Genomic DNA, 11,108 nt, shown 5'->3' with positions numbered 1-11,108 from the left:
GTCAAGGTCTGAAGCCAAGCATCTGATTCTACTTTGTCGTACCACGGTAGTTTTCCCCAACATAATTTGTTTCTTCTGTGCATGCACTTTTATTTTGAAATTTGAGTCTACAAAAATATATCTTGCAACATATTTCAGGATAAAAAATTAAGTAAAGCTATTTCTGACTAAACAAGCTCTCGATTATGAATATATATTTAATAGGGACATTTATTTATTAATAACAATATTGATTTAATTTTGAATGAATCAGTTCTTGATTTTTGTCTAAAGGGAATTTCTTAACCGGCCAAAACCTCCACCACTCAAACCAATATCACGACGTCTTCTGCTATGTTTGTTTTTGTTTGTGAAGAAATTGTTGCATATCTGGCAAGATTATTCCAATTTTTAACACTTTTTGTAATGCCCGATAGTATGCATGGCAAATTTGTTTGTGTGTGTGCCTGTTTGTGAGAGCTTCTCTCTCTCTCTCTCTCTCTCCAATACCCCAAGCGGTGGCTAGGGGGTGCAATGTGGACACAGTGTGTGTACGTTTGACAGAGAGAGAGAAGGGGGAGATAGAGCGAGTGTGTGTGTGTGTGTGTGTCTCCGTAATGTATTCCTGCCTGTGGCTGGGCTGGTCACATGGGGAGAGCAGCCTGTTTAAAACAGCCTCAGCTCTCTCAGTCAGAGCAGTGCAAGGCACAGAGACAGACACTCACACTCTCTCTGCCTTCCTCCACGCACACACTGACACATGCTCATGCACGCAGAAGGCAACTTCCCTCTATCGGACTGACACTACACACTCGCCAGGATAGCACACTCCCATTCCCCACTGAAGAAGAGGATAAGGAGTGACAGATCAGGAAAAAAGAAAATACAGAAAAAGCTAAAGATTCCCAGTGAGTAGCTGATTTCAATTATCATCTCTTATGTTTGCATTTTTTTGGGAGGGGGGGACTTTGCTCCACTTCAGCGCTCTTTGGCTGAGATCCTGACAGAGACTCTGAGGGGAGAAAGTGAGTCTGATTGACGGAAGTGTGCAGAGACATACAAGGAAGATGAAAGAAGGGTGACAGAAGTGAGAAGAGATGTGGAGCTAGTGCAACCGTTGACTACCTCTTCATCACGCTCTCCCTCTGTCTGTGGGATCTAATGATGTTAATTAGCAGTGTGCGCTTGGAATGACAGGAATGTCTTTGCACAGAGCTGGAGTAGAGTCGGCTTTGGACTCTTGCTCTGTGTGTGTTCAGACTCGTACTCTGTCAGAATGATGTTGAGCAGATTTCCTGAAACCAATTGATATCCATTTGGAAGTGGATAGACTGGCCAATTCACTCCGGTAATAAGAGGGATGAGCATCTCTGTGACTGTCTATCCATATGTCCCACTATGTCCTTTACATTCTTCTTTTCCTTTCTTCCCTCCCTCAGTATTCTTTGTCTTTGTGTTGCTTTTGCTCCTGTCACTTATGTTTTTCTGACACGCTGTCCAATTTCTCACTCTCCTCCCATGTCTCTTTCATTGCATTAACTTTCTCTGCTTTTCACCAGCCACCTTCTGTTTGTCTGTGTTGCCCAAGCTGTAAGTAGTATTTTTGTCGCCCAACCCGCTCCTGTATGCTGATATAGCTGGTATAGATTCTTCAGTTACGCTGAAACGGAGAGGATCGCAGAGTTGCGAGGAGGGCAGAATGGGTAGTGAGAGAGGGGGAGAAGAAAGAGAGGAATGACAGAGAAAGTGGAAAGACTGGGGAAGGCTGGGGAGGGGGGCATTGAAAAGGCTGACACTGGCTTGGACAATTAGCCCAGGGAGTCTGTCCTGGGGTGCTATTCTGAGAGGAGCTTTGGCCCCTGGGCCCTGGGCGTTGGGTCACGGGATGCCTTGACCCTTCCAGTCGACAGCTAGGCATGGGAGCCATTATCACAGCCTGATTGATTAGCAGTGAGCGGAAATCCCTTTTCTCCTCAGTCCTTGGGAGAAAAAGACAACGTTTTTGTCCTTTTACTGCTGCAGGTTTAGTGTCTGTCTGTTTAAATACTGAAACCTCTCAAAAATGTTTTTTTTTCTTTGTTACCTGTTGATTTACTCTTTATACAATCCTGAAAGCAGAGCTGCACAGCAATTTGAATCATAACTGAAATGTATGAAAAATCACAATCTCAAAGCACAACCTATATGCAAAATTTACATGAACTTACATTGACTTTTATACACGTGAGATAGATCTTAATAACTACGATACTAAGACTCGCAGAGGGTTGTGTAGACCTTGTAATCCTGGAAAAGAAAGCAAATAATGTGGAGGGGAAAAAAGCTATAAAAGTCTTTCCGAAATTCAAACATTATACCACAATGGCATGTTTCATGCATTTTCAGTAACTTCAGTATTTTATTTTTTTTTTAATTTGTCACGTCAGATAAGTTGTCATGACAATTTCTGATATTCAGAAATCTGATCTGAGGTTGTTTTCACATTAGACGCTTTCTTTAGCCTCAGAGTTTTGAGCTGTGCACCTGCAGTGATTTGTTGGTGGTGCATTCAGAGGCTACCTGGAGGTGATGGAAGGGAGGGAGAAAAAACAAAGACTTAAGGCAACATTGTGGGAATCAAGTGATGTTGAAAAGAAAAGAAAAAAAAACTAAAACTTGATGAAAGTAGAATGGTGTCAGAATTGTGGGACATATCTTTAATTTACAGAGTTGTGCTTCTCTTTTCTTGTGCACAAGTTTTTATCTCCTTGGTCAAATGTCCCTCTAATTCCAGCTACTTTTGCTTTCCTCTAAACATGCAACCCCCCTCCGCTCCTCCTTCCCGACTACGCTTCCTCAGACTGGGGGTTTGGTGGGGTGTTTAGCCCAGCTCACGGCTGATCAAAGCAGTATGTGTCAGACTGGGCTTAGCCCCGGTGCTCCTAATGGAGCACCGTTTTCATGCCTAGTTGGTGGTGGAGTGGGAGGGATTGATAGGAGGGATGAGGGGACAGGGGAAAGAAGAGGAGGAGGGTGTGCAAGTAGAAAGACTGACAGAGAGAGTCCGCGGATGGGAGGGGTGGTCAGACGGAAAGACAGGCTGAGAAAAGGGGGGCATCTCAGAGTGACACAGGCAAGAAGATTATAGAGGACAGGCAGACTGATGGTCATGATTAATAGGCAGAAGGTAAAAAAAAAGTTTGAACAAGAAAAGTCAAATGCACAAAGAAGTAGATACAAGAAGACAAGCGCTCAGGCTGACAGTTCGACTGTGACCAGAAAGACCAGCAATGTATGTTTCTAGTATGCCCATATTCCTGGGCATGCAGTGCAGACAGCGTTGGTTTGGAAGAAACATTGAAAGGGAAGAGACAGGTGTGTGTGTGTGTGTGTGTGTGTGCATGTGTGAGAAACACAGACTACAGAAAAGCAGAGCAGTGCTTGCGAGTGTATGTTGAGCATCTGTGTGCCCATATGCCTGTATACCAAGCAGCACACAGAGATGCCTGTAAACTGCATATTGATTTTTCAGGCTGCTAAAAGCAGTCTAGACGTTTGGGCATTGATCCTGAAATTGGATGTTTTATTTCTTTTTATTGAAACAGTTTCAGTTACTCAAAGTAATGGTAGTTCTTATTAGCAAAGGAGGAAGGGGAAAATGTCGGAACAAAAATAATGGTGGTTATTGTAGCTTAACAAATGATTGGGAACTAATGCTTATGAACATTTAATGAGGGGTAGGCTTGATTAAAAACGTGCAATATTTCTAAACTTCTCTATTTTTGCCTGTCAGGTTTTCTCCTCATTGTCTGGGTACATCTGTGTCAGAGTGGGTGCAGTAGATGTCTTGCATTGGGAAAATTGTTCCCATGTTTAAGGGGCTTAACCCCATGTTCCCGACCGATCTATGTATTGGTGTATGAATGCATATGTGACTTGGTTAATATGGGTAAAATGATAAAAGAACTGTATAAATTAAGTTTTTTTTAACAATATACTGTATTTCTCTTCCTGTTCTGAATTTGTTCAAACATTAACCTCAATTTTTTTTTTTTTTTTTTTACTTTTATATGATAATCCGAAGCAAATGGGTGCATATTTGTGTAGTGGAAGGACATCACAGATGGTTACTGAAAATGTTATGCTCATTTGCATTCAGATCCTCTTTAGTCAATGCATTGAAGAACTACTTTAGTGCGATAAAGTCTTTTGCAATGTGTTTCAAAGTTGAGTGTGATCATTGCAGTTATAAAACTTCATAATCTGAATTATGTGGAGCATGTCGAAACTGAACAAACGTGGGCTTAAAATAGCCTTGTGAAACCCTACATTTGATCTTTATTTGTTTTAAATTTGAACAAAGCAGTCTTTTGAGAGATTCGCATCAGTTAAGCTCTTTATCAGAAATTTAAAACCAAATTCTTTGTGTGTTTAATTCAGCTTTTTTTTGTCAGTTTTATGCATTTTCAAATTTATCATCTCTTTTCTTTAAAGTTCAGTCAATGCTCAGTTAGATTTATGCTGAAAACACCGTGGTGGCACATTGGTTTTCTTTTTTTTCTTTTTCAATCTTTGTTGTGCATTGCCTTCCAACTGCATCTAAGGTGTGAAACTATGAAAAGATATTTTCGACGAGCGCATTTGTGTGAACATGCACACAGAACAGAGAAATTTTGCTTGCCTCTGTGGAAACAGATGCAGGTGAGGGCTTTAGATGCAGAAAGCCTCCAAACAGAGAGACATTAAAAAGCCAACGTTCCTCTCTGGTGAGATGCAGCTCCCACGCTTTCTCTGTCTTATTCTTTCTGTGTCTTTCGATAGAAAATGCCACTTGCTGTGTGCTTTTATCTAACTGTACCTGAAGGTGTAAAAACATGACACGATTTGTCGGAATTTGGCCCCAATTAAGCCGCCTTACTTACATTTCCAAGATATGGATTTTACAACCATTTTCTCTCTACTCAACAGGCCGTGAAATGTGGCTTAGAGGGAAACTTTGTAATTATTTTAGTTATCTGTGGGAACCCTGCATGGTTTCTTTGTCCCCTTTAATATGGGGAGGGCAAATAGATATTCAGCATCCCCCTTGTGTCATTGCTTATTGTTCGGTATATAACTGCTAATATAGTCAAAGTGGTGAAAAGTTCTTAATAATGGGTATTTGTGGTTTTGACTGTTATTTAGTATGGTTTAGGTATATTATTTATTGAACTTTTATTTTGTTGGTAATTTTTTTCACCTATCTGTCCAGCACTGTGTATGTATCTTCCCTTCACCTTTTAGAAGCAGCATTTTTACGTGTTTTGTTGGGAAACTTACATTCCAATTGAATATTTCTCTCTTTACACAGAACTTCATTCACCTCTTTGGAGTTCTTGTTGCTGCAGGAGATCCATTGGTTTGACTGCTCTCAGTTTCAGAATAAAGCAAATGAGGAATGGATGGAGGAACAAATAGAGAAAAAAAAAATGCAACTCTAAGCCCCTCCTAAAACAAGAGCTTGACCTGGTATACACAAATACCAGACAAAACTAGAGAACTATTCGACGCTTTGCTTGCACATGTGAGACACCTTCACTCAGATATATTTGCATTCTGTCAAGAAGTTGAGCTCCATTATGTATATAAAATACCTTCTTCAGACACATGCAAATATGGCGTACGAATACGTCATGAGAAAAACATGTTTGTGAAAACTGCCTCCAGGCAATGGTGCAATCCAGAACCGCATTCATGCAATATAGAAATGTCATAGGAGAAAGTCATTAGCATTCTGGGAAGAGTGGATGCATGAAGTGTTGTGCTTCTTGTAGCTGTCCGCCACTGTGACTGCATTGTAAGTTGGCCAGCTACTGAGTGAAGAGATTTACACACAAGACATGAAAAGCAATCATTGCCAATGTCTTTCTTCTTATTTTCTCATGAGTGTTGCTTTGTTGTTACAAAGCAACACCCTTGTAAATTTAGTTTTCACTTGCATTTGATTTAGTCTAGGCGTGAAACTACAGGAAGATGGTGGTCTTTCAAGATAATTAGTTTAATACTGGATGTTATAGTTTAGATCTAGTCGATAAATCTTGTTTTTATTAGTTTTATTTCTAACATCAAATATAACTGTATTGTAAAATGTTAATAATATTAGGTAGAATTGGGCAACTTCTCAAAAATAATTCTCAAAAGTTTGAAGTTAATATGGATCCAGCCAACACTGTACACCTCATTGGAGTGGCAAGTGTGTTTTTATAGTCATACGGGTAGTAAGTGTCCCTTAGAAATAAAATAAAGTCTGGTGTATTTTAGATGAAGTGTAGTTAGAATATTATAGATGATTTCTCAATCTCAAGTAATCTGTGGTAGATCAGAAGAGGCAGAGATAAAACATTGACCATATGGTATATATGGTCAATGTCAACTATATATAATGACCATCATTTGCTTGTCAAGGCATTTATGTAATCAAGCTTAAGTTCACATTTCTTTTAATATTCCAGTGCTTGTTATTTCTTATTGTCAACTCTTAAAGTGGGATGTGATCAAAGACAAATCAATGTAGGCAGAAAAATTGATAAAATGGACTCGCACAACACAAGTTGTTCTGGCCTTTTAAACCTATCTAGAAATCAATTTTCTAGATAGAAAATTTAGGACCTTTCAGCATTAGGTTTGAAAAGTTTTTTTTGTTTTTTTTTGTTTTTTAAACATGCTTTAAAATTATGTCAAAGCATGAAAATGGAACATAAAAGAAAGGAAGATAGCACTTGTTTTCAGAATGCAGGGTGCCCTGTTTCCAAGTACAATGTGGTAAATGAGGAAAGAGAGGTAGAGTGCCACTTTCGCCTTGGAATTGAGAGAGAGGCTGATAATTTAAGAAGTGTGACAAGGAGAGGTCAGCTGTGGATAACATCAGACTATGGTCACTACTTGAGGATAATAGGAGGTCAGGCAATGGAGAGAACATAAGATTTATACCAGGCAAGAAGGCTCAAACTCTGGCAGACTTGAAGAATACCAGAAACAATGAATACCAAGGATGTTAACTCAGGCAGCTAAGGGAAGGTGGGTAACAACATTTTTTTATTTTTATTTTTTTATTTTAAGAGATGGATTTAAGGACTTACAATGACAACTCTAGAGATGAAGAGAAAGAAACAAAGGGCTGCGTTCAGAGAAAAATATTGAGAAAAGAATGAAAACAAGATGTAGGAGTATTATCCATGTATTTTAACATGGCTGTAGTGGTACCAACAAAGGGCGGGGCCAAAGGGGCGGGGCTAAAAGGGCAACTGCATTTAGAGGACTTCAACACTGTGCAGATACACACAACCTGTATTTTCTCTGGCTTACAATAAAACAGATTCAATCTTTTTTTGTTTTATGTCAGCTAGGATTAAAAAAACAAAACAAAAAAAAAACATTTAATAGCTAATTAGCAGAGTCCTCAGGCTCAGAAGAGTACACATATTTCCTTCAAATTTGGTAACATTAGTATTAAACTGTATGACTATAACCAAATATTTAGGGTAGCCTTCCGCAAGTTTCTCACAATTTTTTGCTTGAATTTAGGATTATGCCTATCTCCAAATCTGGTTGGGTTTGTTGGCCTCCTGGCTCACACAGCTCTGCTCACAAATTCGTTACGGGACTGAGATCAGATTTTTCTGATGACCAGTCTAAAACACTGACTTTGCTGTCCTTCAGGCACCACGTTTGGGATCATTGTCCACTGTAAGACCTTTTGTAGTCAAGATGTAACTTCCTTGTTGATGTCTTAAGATGTTGCAGGATGATTAATGTGCAACGTTCTGGTTATGGGAATTTATTATTTTTTTTATTTTTTTTTCCGAATAAGATTTTAATTTGAAAGAGTGCCTTCCAGCCCCTGGTAGAGAAAAAAAAGGAAACATTAGGAAATTGAGTTAGAAACTGAGAGGTTCAGAAATACCATAGATGGGACTTTGACAATTATAAATGTTTGTCGGCCAGGGGTAAGGGTGGGTAGAAATGAGAATGAAGGAGCACTCATGAGTCTAACACCTTTAAGGCCACTTGTGTGATTGAGGTCATGGTAGAAAAGAATAGTCCAACGATTAGAGGAAATAAAAGGGGACAGGTTGAATGGATTCACACTTTAGGTATTTTTTGCAGGCAAGACAAAGGTCATTGCACATGGGACAAATAAAAGTGTAGTTGGAAAATAATCTTGGTGAACAGGTGAGGGGAGGCGGTTAACCTGTGTCCTCGATTGTTCTAAAACAAAGTAACTTAAACAAATCTGGTGCTTCAGAGAGACAGTGTTTCAGTATCTTCTTTTTTTTTTCAGCTGAAACATTAGTTCTCATTTGCTTCAATGTTTGCTTCTCACCACCCCTGCGCACAGAAAGTGTTCACCAGTCTTTTAGTGAGGCACATTATTAATAATGTACCATTTTCCATCAACTGGAAAGTTCCTGATATATTTATCAGTCTCAGCATGGAGTCCCTCGTTTATAATAGAGACCAAATAATTCATTCCTGGTTTAAGGATATTTTTCCTGATATATTTATTTATCTTAGTTATGAAATATGCATGGCTTGTTGAAAGGCTTGGGGTTCTGCCTGCGGCAGTGCTGTCTGCACGCGTGATGCGTCTGTCCATGCATTTTTGTGTTGAGTGTCTTTGTCCACTCTAATGAATCTGCATTCTGTAAAGTGTGTTATTGTTTATGCTCATTTTTGTCCACACCTGTCCAAGTACATGATTTCCATTGTCTGGACTGCTTTTTTTTTTTCAGCACTATGAAAATGGAAGGGTGAGTGCCTCTCTCTGAGCTGGGAGCTTTGAATCTATAAAAGCCTGATGTCTAAACCCTAATCAATGTCACCCTTTCTATTTCCATTAATGCACATGTGGAAAGCGGTAAATAAAGCATGACAGATGGAGCTCAATAGTCACCACCTATTGTGCAAGAATCCTGAAGCTTCTCTTAATTACACTCCAAGGAAGGAAAAAAAAACTGTGCATTGATATACTTGGTTTAAATTGTCCATGCTGAAAACCTTTTACTTATTTATTGTTTTCTGTGAAACCAAATATCTTTATACTCCAAGTAGGAATCAGGAACAAAAAAAGCTTTATTACCTACATGAAGTCGAAATACTGTTTTATTCTTCTGGTAACCATAGTCACCTAACATGGCATACCAACACCCCAGTCGGATATGGATATATACTGACAAGCTCTAACTTTAAAGATACATCAAACTTATCCAAAAACTGTGATGGATATTAGCATCTTAGAAAATGTTCCACTCCTCTTTCAGTGGTTTTTCTTTTATATCGAAGCAAAACTAAAATGACCCATTCATACAAAACTGCTTTGTAACTTATCTGGATAAATAGTGGCATCTTCGTGCTAATTAAATTATTAAAAGAATGAAGTTTAACTTAAAAAACAAAACAATGCATGACCTGCCTGACATGTCCTCGCAAATAATATCGTTTGTGCTTGACAGTAACGTGTGAATCTGAATGCCTGTTAATATATATTTCTATTTTAACAGCCTCTCTCCCCTCTTCCTCCTCTGTAAATGTACTGCTCCACGCTCGCTGTATTGCATTTCATATTGCCCTTTACACTATGTTTAACTCCTGATATATTGACCTTAGCTTTAAGTTGTAGGAAGATAAGTCCTTCTACTATGCAGCTGTCACTTTGCTTTCCTTTTTAAGGACGATTTACAGCAAATCACTGCTGCACAACTAGAAGCTATGATCGCTCTTACGTTTCTTTCCCTAATTTAAACCTTCTGAACTGGCAGTATTTGCCTCTTCTTAGAGCCCACTTCATTAGTCATGTCTGCTTATGTACATGTCTCTCAGTCAGTCTTAATTAATTTTGTATACTTAAGTAGGAGATTTGCATTACACTGGGCCTGCTTTCGGAGTTCCTTTTATTGGTGGTGTCTGGACAAACCCCCTTACATGCGGCCCACACCCACCGAGCACACGCGCTTTTATTTAACTGCGCTCACCCGACAGTATTTTCTCTGAACGACCATACGTGTGTGTGTTTTTCCGCTCCACTGTGGTAGTTTATTAGCAATGTCTACTTTGATAGTTAGTGTGCACGCTTGATTATGGCTGAAAGGGAGTGGGCCGGGTGCTTGGCCGGAGAGGAAGTCTGCCTAATGATATTAACAACATCCTTTATTGGGCAGCCACTGCAGGCAGAGGAAAGGAAAGTAGTAAAGGAATAGGGACAGAAGCTTGAACGGAGGAACAGGGAAAGTGGGGAGATGGAAAATTTAAGAAATGAAAAATATTGTATGTCATAAAGGCACTTTGTAAAAGAGTAGAGTTTTATTGTGTCTGAAATTTTGTGAGAGAAAAATAAAACAAAAATGTGGTTATGAATTGGTTACAAATAGTCTCTGCTCATCTGAGTTTTTCCTCATACCCCATATTCTTGTCATCTAAAAAACTCAACATACGCACGTATTGTTGCTAGATTTGCTTTTTTATTTTTGGGGGTCCAAATTATAATAAACTGTGTGCAACAGCTAGGCATTTATTTAATAAAACAAAAAACAAACACCATATATATATATATATATATATATGTTTCCACAGTGTTATCTAAGAAGAAATTTCCACCAGTTTTGCCAATATTGTCATCAACCACCAAATATGTCTGATTACAAGTTAAGACGTACTTCCACGGATAATTTTGACATATTAAAATGTCACCAAGGGTGAAATTAAATTCACAAATGGCACAACAATGATCGTATAATGATGCTACTTAATCATGTGCTTTCTGATGCAGACACTTTGATGAAGATCCATTTCACTGCAGCCTTAACGGGAGTATTTTCTAGTTAAATCAGCTGCTGACCACTTAGATTAATATATTTCCGTTATAGAAAAGGAGAGAGTGAGTTCTTAGCAATATAAGCTGTTTTACCTTTCATTTCAACATGAATGCATTGCATTTAGCAGGCAGTGCATCACAAATGACATGCATGTTTGATAAATGTGATAGGATGTGTAATGTTTCACGTAATGGACTTTATTTCTTGACGTTTAGACCCACATAAAATGCATTTCAGATGCACCAGCATACATGCCAAGATAAAAAAAAAAAAAAAAAAAAAAAAAAAAAAAAAAAAAAA

General features: G+C 38.7%; 1 protein-coding gene across 1 annotated transcript in view; it reads left to right on the top strand.

Moving 5' to 3' along the window:
* The first annotated feature begins 640 nt into the window (after nucleotides 1-640).
* cntfr (ciliary neurotrophic factor receptor) overlaps nucleotides 641-11,108 on the top strand; it is a 249,873-nt gene continuing 239,405 nt past the window's right edge. Inside the window, exon 1 of the mRNA XM_015047586.1 lies at nucleotides 641-887. The gene's annotated coding sequence lies outside the window, so the exon portion shown is untranslated. The remainder of the gene's footprint in view (nucleotides 888-11,108) is intronic.

This window comes from Poecilia latipinna, unplaced genomic scaffold, assembly GCF_001443285.1.
Source record: "Poecilia latipinna isolate Pla-1442-1.1 unplaced genomic scaffold, P_latipinna-1.0 Scaffold834, whole genome shotgun sequence".
NCBI lineage: Eukaryota > Metazoa > Chordata > Actinopteri > Cyprinodontiformes > Poeciliidae > Poecilia > Poecilia latipinna.
Note: the sequence above shows the minus strand (reverse complement) of the source record. Positions and strands in the feature narration are given on the sequence as shown.